The sequence below is a fragment of the Callithrix jacchus genome, chromosome 20 (assembly GCF_049354715.1).
Source record: "Callithrix jacchus isolate 240 chromosome 20, calJac240_pri, whole genome shotgun sequence".
In the NCBI taxonomy this organism is placed as follows: domain Eukaryota; kingdom Metazoa; phylum Chordata; class Mammalia; order Primates; family Cebidae; genus Callithrix; species Callithrix jacchus.
In genome coordinates this window covers 12,801,194-12,813,149 of record NC_133521.1, presented here as the reverse complement: position 1 = coordinate 12,813,149, position 11,956 = coordinate 12,801,194, and the positions used below count along the sequence as shown (strand labels likewise).

At 41.9% G+C, this 11,956-nt stretch overlaps 1 long non-coding RNA gene across 1 annotated transcript; it reads left to right on the top strand.

The window, feature by feature from the left end:
- The first annotated feature begins 480 nt into the window (after positions 1-480).
- Positions 481-11,278, top strand: LOC144580527 (uncharacterized). Its single transcript, XR_013530125.1, has 2 exons — positions 481-742; positions 8,809-11,278. It is a non-coding gene; the product is annotated as an uncharacterized LOC144580527 (long non-coding RNA).
- The last annotated feature ends 678 nt before the right edge of the window (positions 11,279-11,956 follow it).

Genomic DNA, 11,956 nt, shown 5'->3' with positions numbered 1-11,956 from the left:
CCCCTGCTCCCCCCATCACCAGGTTCATGGCTGAGACCTTTATGACAAAAGACTGATTAACAAGAGCTAACAAAATTATTTAACATAAGTTTTATGTTGCATGGGAAACTTCAGAAATGATGGCCCAAAGAAATAGGGAAATCTATGAGGTTTATGCTTGGGTTCAATGAAGAGCGGACAGTCCTCGCAGAAGCATGACGGGAGGATGATTGTTGTATGACTTTCTCCTTAGTTCAGCTAAAAATGGGGGCCTTGTCACATGGCCATGAAATATTAGGCTCACAGACACTTTGAAGGGTGAGAAAAATGGAATTTATTGAGCAGAAAGGAAACAAAGGGGAAACGGGTTCTCAGCAAAGCGAGAGTCCTGCTCCGCCTGGCAGATTGAATCCCAGGTTCCACCCAGGAAGAGGAGGGGCCAGGCTCCTCCCCACTGTAAACATTGCAAACTTCCTGAAGCTCCACCCCAGTGCGCATGCTTCCCAGTGTGCAGGCTGGTGAGAGGTTCTCTGGGGACCCTTTTATACTTGGCTGTCTCAGTATGACCTAGTGATCACAAACTGGGTTAGGAGATCTTAGCAAGTCCTGTTTGTTCATATTCTTCTTGGCATTCCTGTGTGACATTCCTTCCCTCTGGATATAGGGCAAGACACCTGTCACATCAGGGTTTTCAGGAGAGACAGGATGGAGAAGCTCAGACAGTGACCTTTTCAGGCTTTATGGCCTGCTTCAGGGAAGAAAGGTGAGACGGACTTTCCTGCTCCTGCTGTTTTCTCCATTTGCAAGGTGCTATATTTTGGAGTCGGGTGTCTGGAACCCCATCATATCTGAATTCTTCCTTTCACTTTGTTTTAGTTTATGTGCTCGACCCTTCCCTGGGTTTCCTGGCTGAATGCATAGTTGCTGTTGTTCTTCATCTTGCTTGACTTTTGATAAATATGTTCTGGCTTTATCCTCTAAGTTCAGTTTTGGCTATGACCACTAGTTTTTCTATGTATTGTTTTTCATAACTGAATAGCCCATAATTTTGTACTTTTATTCTTTTCTAACCAAAGAGTTATCTTGAAAAGAGAATTTTAAAAAGGATCTAAGTGGTTAATGTTTTGTAGAGGAGGAGGCATGGATAGAAGAGAAGGCTGTGATTTATTATTCATTTCTAGCTTTTTTTTTTTTTCATTATAGCTAGAGAATGGAGACTGTATGATTTCCCCATTGGATAACATATTGAGATTTCCTTTGTGGTTAAAAACATAGTTAATGTGTAAATAATTTCAAACATGTTTAGCAAGAATCTGTATGTATTCTCTCTTTAGGAAAAGTATCTTAAGTCTGCTTATTAAATCAAGCTGTTAATTCTGTTTTTCAAATGCTCTTCTTCCTTCCTTCCCTCCCTCTCTCCTTTCCTTCCCTTCTCTTCCCTCCCGCTTTCCCCCTTCCCTTCCCTTCCCTCCCCTCCCCTCCCTTCCCCTCCCCTTTCCTTCCATCTTTCCTTCCATTCCCTCTTCCCTTCCCTCTTCCCTTCCATTCCCCCTTCCCTTCCCTTCCCTTCCCTTCCATTCCCCCTTCCCTTCCCTTCCCTTCCCTTCCCTTCCCTTCCCTTCCCTTCCCTTCCCTTCCCTCTTCCCTCCCCTCCCCTCCCCTTCCCTCTTCCCTTCCCCCTCCCGTCCCCTTCCCTTTCCTCCCCTCCCGTTCCCTTCCTCCTTACTTCCTTTCTTTCTTTCTTTTTTGAGACAGAGTCTCCCTGTTACCCAGGAGACTGAAATCCATTTGTCTGATCATAGCTCACTGCAGCCTTGACTTCCTGGGCTCAAATGATCCTCCCTCCTTGGCCTCCCAAGTAGCTGGGACCACAGGTGCACACCACCACATGCAACTAATTTTTGTATTTCTAGTAGAGATGAGGTTTCACCATGTTGCCTGGGCTGGTATTGAACTTCTGGGCTCAAGCAATTCTCCCAACTATGCCTCCCAAAATGCTGGATTACTGGCATGAGCCACCATGCCCGGCCTCCTCTACATTCTCATTTTCCATATGCCTCACTTGTGAGTCTCTGAGAGCTTGTAGTTTTCAAACATTCTCATGTATTTTCAATAAGTCGTTTATGTATTGGTGCTTTGCTCTTTCATGGAATAAAGATCTGAATCTACTATATCTTCTTGGTGGGTTTTACGGTTAATGGATGTGAAATGCCCCCTTTGTTCCCTTTGATTTGATTCCCTTCCCCTCAGGGTGGCACTTCTTCCTGTGTGAGACTCACAGCCAGAGCTGCCTTGTGATTCTTTTCCTTGCTGTTTTTTGAAGAGTGGAATTGCATCACGTTTTTCTGGCTTTCACTCTGCTTTAGCCCTCAAGTAGTGAGTTTCCCCCAAGCACATTTCTCCATGTTTGGCAAGAGATTTTCAGAGGCAAACACAGCAGCTATATAACCTACTGTACCTGTGAGTGATTGGTGGAATCCAACAGACAGGCTGGCAAAAGGGTGAGCCCATAGTGTACTGAGTTGATGCACTTGCTCTGAGGGTGGTGCAGGTCTCCCTGAATTACGCATTCTAGGCGCCTCACCATAGTCCTCACTCTCACGTGCTCACCCCAGGCCCCACCCTGCTAACAAAATTCCTTGTCCTTCAAGGTAGGCCTTTCAGTGACCTTGAGAATAGCCCTTCTCGGTCTGGTTCTTTCATATTTGTCATTGCTGAGTTTGCTCTTTCTCTACTCCATTACGAAATGTGCTTCCTTTTTGTCTTTTCCTTCTTTTTTTTTTTGTTTTTTCCTTGAGACAGGGGTTTCACTCTGTAGCTCAGGCTAGATTCAGTGGCTCGATCTTGGCTCACTTCTACTTCTGCCTCCCAGGCTCAAGCGCTCCTCCTGCCTCAACCTCCTGACTAGCTGGGACCACCAGTGTGTACCACCATGCACCCAGCTAATTTTTTATTTCTTTTTTTAGTAGAGACAGTTTTGTCATGTTTCCCAAGCTTGTATCCTCAAGTGATCCACCTGCCCCGGCCTCCCAAAGTGCTGGGATTACACGCAGGAACCACCACACAGCCCAGCTTTGTTTCTACAATACACAGCCTGTTTGAGCTGTTTTACTCTGGTGTTTCAATTAAGCTATTAATATTTCTTTTTATTTCTTATTTCATCAAGATAACAATGAAGAAATAGTTGACAATGAAATAGCATTAAAAGGCTTATGAGGAAAAAGATGTCTATGCCTCTTTCTGTACTCTTCAGAGGCAACCCTTTAAAAATGCTAAAGGGTTTCTTCTGTCATTTGCCTTCACATTTCTTTTTTTCCTTTCTTTTCTTTTCTTTTCTATTTTTTGTTTGAGGCAGAGTCTGGCTCTGTCACCCTGACTGGAGTGTGGTGGCACCATCTTGGCTCACTGCAACCTCCGCCTCCTGGGTTCAAGTAATTCTCCTGCCTCAGCCTCCCAAGTAGCTGGGATTACAGGCGCATGCCACCACACTCGGCTAAATTTTGTATTTTTAGTAGACGGAGTTTCCCCATCTTGGCCAGGCTCTTCTCAAACTTCTGACCTCAGGTGATCTGCCCACCTCCGCCTCCCAAAGTGCTGGGATTACAGGCGCATGCCACCACACTCGGCTAAATTTTGTATTTTTAGTAGACGGAGTTTCCCCATCTTGGCCAGGCTCTTCTCAAACTCCTGACCTCAGGTGATCTGCCCACCTCCGCCTCCCAAAGTGCTGGGATTACAGGCGTGAGCCACTGCCCCCGGCCTTGACTTCACATTTCTAAATACTACAATTACTGCTATTTTTTTAGTTAACAATCATGGCTATATCAACAATGGGTATATTTTATGAACTTCCATTGATGACATATGATTCTATAGCATCGTTACTTTATCATTCCTATTGCTTCAATATAAGGATTCCAATATAATTTTGAAATTTAGTATTAATTTCCAATATAATAAATTCCAATATAATTTTGGTTAAATGAGAATTCAGTATGAAGATTATTATTATGTCAGTAAATACAATTTACTACTGGGAAAAATAATGTACTTGTACTTCCCTAATCATTTTTTTAAATTTTCTTAAAGGTAATAATGGCCTTGTTTTTATATTTGATTAGTTCCATATGCTCCATCAAAACTCATCCTTGATAGCCTATCAAGATTTTATAAATAGTTATATGTATAGGGGATAATTTATCAATTATCTTTAGGTTATTTGGTTTTTCTTTTATAAAGAACTCTCTCCAGGAAATTTATCCTTCTTCAATTTGGATCGATTGCATTTTCACTTTGTCACCTGGCTGCCATTCTGAAATTTATTTTTGTGTTTGCCTGTGGTGGAGTCCTTGTTTTCTTGGTTTTATGTCTATCTCTTTGTCTTGCTTCTCATTTTCATGGAACTCATCCTTCCATAGCTTTCTAAAAAAGTGTGCACAGAAAATAAAATATCTTCATCTGAAAATGTCTGCACTGTCAGTATCACACTTTTCCAAGGCTCCATCTTATGCCCTGATTGTTCCTGTTCTGTAAGAGCCTGTTCTTGTTTCATAGATACAGTATATTCTTTTGTGTCTCTGAGGTTGTATGTTTCTGAGGTTTTATTTCTCGGAGGTTATTAATATCTGATTTTATACACTGGCTATCTTTTGTGGTCTGTATGGTCTCAGCTGCCTCCAGATCCCATTTTTCTGTTTGTTTAGGTCCCTCTCTTTCATATTGAAGGATCTCCTCAAATGTCTTGTAGTCATTAGCTGTAATATTTAAGATTACATTCCTACTAGAAAGCTAATTAGATGCTCTGTGTTCATTTGCGGAGCTTGGTGGTGGATGAATGTCACTGACATATGATCAGGTAGCAAGCTAACCTTAGCTGTTTCTATAGGGGGCCTTCCAACTTCTGGATCTAAAAGGTTTTCCTTTTTAAGTTTGGGTCTCAAGAGATGAAGTTTCCAGTCTCCTTTTGGAGAGGGATCACTTAGCGGCTGGTCTTCTGAGAGCACAGAGGAAGAAGGGACAGGGAACTCACCATTCAGTATGCTTCTTTTTTAAGCCCTGTGTGTTGCTCCAGTCCTTTTATGTGCTTGGTATTCCTAAGTCTGGAGCCTCTAATTTAATCTCTCCTATAAAAACAGTCACCTGGATGCAGAAGAAAGAGGAGGAGACTGGGCATCTGACTGCTGCAGACAGACTTTAAACCTCTCTCTCCATGTGAGCCTCACACCTCATCCACCTCACACCTGACTCCTTTGATACCTGAGTCTTTAGGGGTCATGAGCTTCATTCTCATCATTGCTCCTTTCTGCAGGATTTCAATTCTAGTTTTACTCTTTAACACCAATTTATTACTTCTATACCACTTTCTGCCTTCTAAAATGGTTTTGATTTCCTTTAAAATCATTTTGATATCCTTTACCCTGGGACACCTTTATTCTCTTTTTCTTTGTACAGTTGTGCTCTTTTTGTATTTCTGGGTAATAACTTCAGGAAGTTTTGAGAAAGAGAGGAGATTAAATGTATCTAGTCTATCCTCCACAGTTAATTTCTAACTAGATGACTAATTCAAATTCCTTGAGTGTCTGATTGGTTAATGGCTCCTTGCACGCTCACAATGCTGTCATGGAAGGACTTGTTTATTTTATCCTCCAGTTTAAAGAAGCTCACCATCTTGCAGTGAAAGTTGGCCACACTTGCTTATTTTTACCAAAATAATATATATTTTTTCAAATAATAAGAAAAAATTTTTAGAACTTTTGTTTTGAGCATTTTTAAACTTATGGAAATTTTGCAAGAGTAGTACACTGAATTTTTGTATCTACCCTTCACCTTGATTCACCAATTGTTCACATTTTGTTTCATTTGCTGTCTTGCATTCTATTATCTCTCATAGATCCTGTGATCTTTACCCATAAATACTTACACAGTATCATTATCGAATTTGGGAAATTTAACATTGATACAATGTTATCTAATCTGTCTAATACAATGGTATCTAATCAACCCACATTCAGATTTTACTAATGATCACTGTAATGTTTTTACAGTATTTCTTCCAATTCAGGATTTAATCACTGCTTACCCTTTTCATTCGTTGTCATGTATCTTTGGTCTTCTTTAATCTGAAATGGTCTTTTTTTTCCCCCTGACATTTGTGAGGGGTCCAGGTCAGTAGTTTTATAGAATGTCCTTCCAGTTGGGTTTCACAGATATTCCCTTGAGATTAAATACAGGAAAACCCCACAGTGATGCTGAGGTTTTCTCAGTTCATCCTATCAGAAGGCACATGGTGTTGCCTTTTTTCAGTACTGGTGACATTGGCTTCAATTACTTGGTAAAGGTGATGTCTATCAGTTTCACCACTGTAAAGTTTTCTCTTTGAAATGAATAAGAAATCTGTAGAGACATACTTTGAGTGTGTGTAAATATCCACTGTAAGATAATTACTAGATCTTATTCTAAATAGAGCAACACCATTCTTTATGTGTAGGGAGTCTCAAATCGTATTGATGGTATTTAAGATAACTATAATACCCATTATAATTCAGTCCCACTGGGAAAATAGTGATGAATCAAACAGATAGGACCTTCACATCTAATTTGTCTACTACTAACTAAATGGTTTAACATCTTGAGGATGATCTTTCCTGTTACCTTTAGTAAGGAGTCCCTTCCTTTGGCGTTACCAACATGTAAGTTTCTGCAGGTTGTGCACTGCACAAGAACATTATTTATATTGCAGACATGGTAGATTTTGTACATTTATCTTGACAGTTTTTCAGCAAATGAAAACAAAGCATCTTAAGAAAAGGGAGTCTTCTCTGATTTTCACAAAGTATCCATTGACTGTAGATATGGGAAGTGGATTATAATAGTTTCTTTCCATGAACACGGTAAGTGACAATGTTTAAGACAAGAGCTGGGCCGGGAGCAGTGGCTCAAGCCTGTAATCCCAGTACTTTGGGATGCCGAGGTGGGTGGATCACGAGGTCAAGAGATCGAGACCATCCTGGTCAACATGGTGAAACCCCGTCTCTACTAAAAATACAAAAAATTAGCTGGGCATGGTGGTGCATGCCTGTAATCCCAGCTACTCAGGAGGCTGAGGCAGGAGAATTGCCTGAACCCAGGAGGCGGAGATTGCGGTGAGCTGAGATGGTGCCATTGCACTCCAGCCTGGGTAACAAGAGTGAAACTCCGTCTCAAAAAAAAAAAAAAAAAGACAGGAGCTTAGGAAAGTCAGTAATGTTAGAGTTCCATGACTAAGTCCAGTAGACATAAGCACTTCTGATAGGAATGTCTTGACCCAGGAGGTGGTCAATTAGAAGGTTCTCGGTCAAGGATTAAAAACCTGTTAGAGAAGAAAATCAGCAGACATGTACATAGGCAAGGAAATCCACTTTCAAAGTATTGTGAAGATCATGAATTGGTCTTATGGTTATGGATGGAATATGTTTCTAGAGAAAAATTCAGCAGAAGCAAACGAAAAGAGATTAGCACCAGGTCCATGGAATTCTTATAGCTGAAGCATCTCACAGGAAGGGGATTTGGGGTTCACGAGGAGAGGGAGAAGAATGAATGTGTCCAAGGAAAAGAGGGCTGGTTCAAAGAAAATCCGCTAATCGGAATGAAATCCTAGCCAAGAGTCTTGGTTGTGTCACATTGGCTTTAAGATGAATATTAGACCTCAGGAGGCAAGAGCAGCCCTGGGCCCAGATAACATGCATTGCTTTCTAAGTGCTCTCTTGAGTGTTGAGACCATGAAGCTGTGCTGGGAAACTTCATCCCACTCTGTGTCACTGAACATCACCTCCAGGATGGTCACAAAACACACCCACAGCCAAACTCATCTTTCTTCTACACAGCCTCTGCCAGATCTGTGCTCTCCTGGAGGAAGAGAAAAAGAACGCACAAGGGAACACAGATGAACTTTGTCTGATGGTTTCAGACAAAGGCAAATTCTAAGCTCCCCTACCTGCCTGCCTGGGCATGATCATACTGCTTCTAGCCCATGGCTGATCTGATGGCTATGGCCAGGTGCCCAAATGGTTTATGTCTGAGTCCTGTCTCTTCTGCTAATTTGCAAATGCCTCAGGAAAAGGTTCTACCCCTATGAAGAGCACTGTTCTCAGGGTGCTATATATGCGCCAAGAAAGCACTTAATAAACGCTTGCTTGTGGAGAAGATGGGTGATGTGGGTTGGATTTGTGTCCCTGCCCAAACCTCATGTCAAATTGTACTCTCCAGTGTTGGAGGAGGGGCCTAGTGGGAGGTGATTAAATCATGGGGGCGGATTTCCCCTTTGCTATTCTCATGATAATGAGTGAGTTCTCACAAGATCTTGTTGTTTAAAAGTGTGTAGCACCTCCCCATTCTCTCTCCTCCTCCTGCTCCAGCCATGTAAGCTGTGGAACGCTATTTCAGGTATTTCTTTATAGCAGTGTGAGAACTGACTGATGTCACAGGTTAGCCCTGATGAACAGACTGTGGAATGGAAATTCAAACATTTACCAGCTGGCATGGGAATGAGAATAAACTAGCCTGGTAATATCTTTTGTTTTTTTGGTCTTAACCCCATGCCAAGTAAAAGGACCCCCATGGAACTAAATTTCTTAGTTGCCTGCGAGCTGTGTACAAATTTGAATCTGTGCATCTATTCATGGCTGTAATTCCAAGGAAATGGGCCATGTAGTGACTGCCTGTGGACAAGGCATGTTGATTCATAATAATAGTAATGAGACCTCATGTTTACTGAGCATTCACTATGTCCAGACACAATGCTGTATCTCATTTAATTCCCATAAGGAATAATCTCTATTCCTGTTTTTACAGGTGAGGAAATGGAGGCTCAGAGAAGATGCATTGTTACTCAAGTTCATGAGATTTACGACTAAGAGAACCAGGACTTGGACCCATGTCTGTGTGATGTCAAAGCTGGTACAGTCATGTTCCACCATTCCCTTTCTCTATTTCAGCAACACAGAATCACTGGTTGGACTCATGACATCTCAGAAGAAGAAAGATCCTAAAGGCCATCTGTCTGGTTTCACTCCTGTCGGCAGTAGGAAGAAAATCTAAGGCTAGCATTTCCAGCAAACAATCCTTTGCAGAGTGAGTGCTGTCCTGTTGCTGTGGATTCCTTCTACTAAATGGTGGAAGTGGAAACTGCAGCTTGCCAAGGCTAAGAGGTGCAAAAAAGCTGGCCTCAAATCGTTTTTGGCAAATGCACATAGCCCTTTGTCTCCAGGACAAAGGAGGCTATACTCTACAGTAACTTAAATAAGTACAGTGCTTAACCTGAGAAAGACACTTTGGAGACCCACATATATTTTCTTCTGACTTACAATTAATATAAAATACCTAATTTTCCAGTGGTCAGCTTTCCAAATTCCCTGTGTCACCAGGCTTTGTGTTAAATGCAACACTCTGGCTGCCCAAGGTTGCAGACTCAGAACCACATGGAATAGAAACAGCAGGATATTGTTCCAAGATTTACTATATAATGCAAATTTTCAACTAAAATCACAGGACGTTTCTCTCCACCCTTCCCCGCAAGTTCATCTACTCTCGTAGCTCCTTAGATTTGCAAAGATTGGAGGGCAGGGAGATTACCATTGAAGTAAGCAGATTTCACATCCTGGTGATGTTTTTGTAGCTGCCACATGTGGCCCCGTGTTAAGGAGCTGAGCACTTCTGCTTGCTGGCAGCCAGAATCAGCCCTCACCTCCTATGGAGCGCCTTCTGACTTCAAAAAGCCTTCTAGGGGGTTGCAGAGGAGAGGAAGTGTGGGAAGAGGGTTGCCGATTATGCTTCCTGAATTCATTTCCCATTTTTGTGCTTCCTGGTTATTAGAGCCATGCAGGAGATCGAAGGACAGAGGATTTCAGGGGTTTCTCTAAATAAGGTGCTAGAAACCCTGATGCTGAAATAAGAGATTGCATTCTTCCGGAAGCAACATTTTTAAAGCATGACTAAACAAAATCTCAATTAAGAAGGTCCATTTAGTGTTCGGATACACTAAATATGCTGAATCAGCTAAGGAACTCCTTTTTCTATATAAAAGCTCATCTCTTTGCATCTCTCAGGAAACAAACCACTCACTGCATTTTCCACAGTGTGACAGCTCTCTTGGTGGCAGGCTGGCCCGAGAAGGCACTGCTTGCAGAGTGGCATAAGAAATGTTCCATTTATTTGCACAACCTCACTGTGCGTAGCTGGAATGAGGCTGAGATCAATATAAGCTAGGTGGACCTGCAGATCAAGGAAGTCTCAATGGAGGCCAGCCTTCTCTTCTTTTGCCTGTTAGTTTCCAGAACCAGAAAGGGCCTTCAGAGTTTACCAGACAGTTTTCTCTATTGAAAGTAAACAAACATAATCCTTATTGTTTTCTACTTTTATTTATTTTAATTTTTTTATTTTTTTCTTTGAGACAGAGTCTCACTCTGTTGCCCAGGTTGGAGTACAGTGGCATGATCTCAGTTCACTGCAACCTCCATCTCCCAGGTTCAAGCGATTCTCCTGCCTCAGCCTCCCAACTAGCTGGCATTACAGGCATGTGCACCATGCCCAGCTAATTTTTTGTTTGTTTTTAGTAGAGATGGGGTTTCACCTTGTTGGCCAGGTTGGTCTTGAATTCCTGACCTCAAGTGATCTGCCCATCTCGGCCTCCCACAGTGCTGGGATTATAGGCATGAGCCACCATGCCTGGCTACTTTTATATTTTGGATGAAGGTTTAAAATAATGTAATTATTAATATTTTTAATATCCATTTTTATTTCTTTAATTTGCAAACTTTTGGACTTTTAGCATAGCACTATAGATTTCTGCAGGAGTCAACTTACCCCAGTAAATTTGTTAGAGATGTTATTATAATGTATTAGGTTAGTGAATAATAATAAATGAATTTTTATTTTAAAATGTAGTCAGTCCACAGGAATTTACTGCTGTATATATGGAACTGTGCTGGATACCATGGTGATACGGTTTGGCTCTGTGTCATCACCCAAATTTCATCTTGAATTGTAATCCCCACGTGTCGAGAGAGGGACCTGGTGGGAGGTGATTGAAACATGGAGGTGGATTTCCTACTTTCTGTTCTCGTGATTGTGAGTTCTCACGAGATCTGGTTGTTTGAGACTGTGTGGCACTTCCCTCTTCACTCACTGTTCTGCTTTGCCGTTGTAAGACGTGCCTGCTTCCGCTTTGCTCTGCCATGATTGTAAGTTTCCTGAGGATTCCTAGTCATGCTTCCTGTTAAGCCTGCAGAACTGTGAGTCAATTAAACCTCTTCTTCATAAATCACCCAGTCTCAGGTGGTTCTTTATAGCAGTGTGAGAATGGACTAATACAAATGGGCATCAGATGTTTAGAACATTCACAATCCTCCTCTGTGTTCCCACAGCAGAGATCCATATTGAGACTTGAATATGATTTGTTCGTGGTGATCTTGGGCAGGAAAGGACTGGAGCCCTCTCAGCAGCACCTGCCCTTTGAGTCTTTCCGGGGGTAGTGCTGAAGTTTATTTCAGTCAGTTTCTTTGTCACTCTCTCTGTCTCTTTCCCCCTCCCAACCCATGGGATGGACTAGGGTTAAAGTTGAGCTGGAGGTTTCTCTATGTGAAGCTACTTGGTCCATTTAGAGCTTAAACCTAGATTCCTAGACTTCCTAGAGCCTTTCTTTAGCCAACTGGACTTGGCAGTTTGAAAGTAAATGCTAATTGTTAATCATTTGAAATAACTTTCTCCAGTGGGATCACAGAGGGGATGGTGGCTAGCTGGCTGGTACAATTCTCACAACAGGAGCTTTCGTCCTCAGTTTAGAAGCAAACCAAGTCCAGACATTACTGGGCTGATACGTATCCCCTCATGTTCTAGCAACATACCCCATGACCTAGTCTACTTCACAATAACATACATTTATCAAGAGTTAATAGCACCTGCAGATTACAAAGCCACTGATGCAAAAGTGTGAACAAACCGA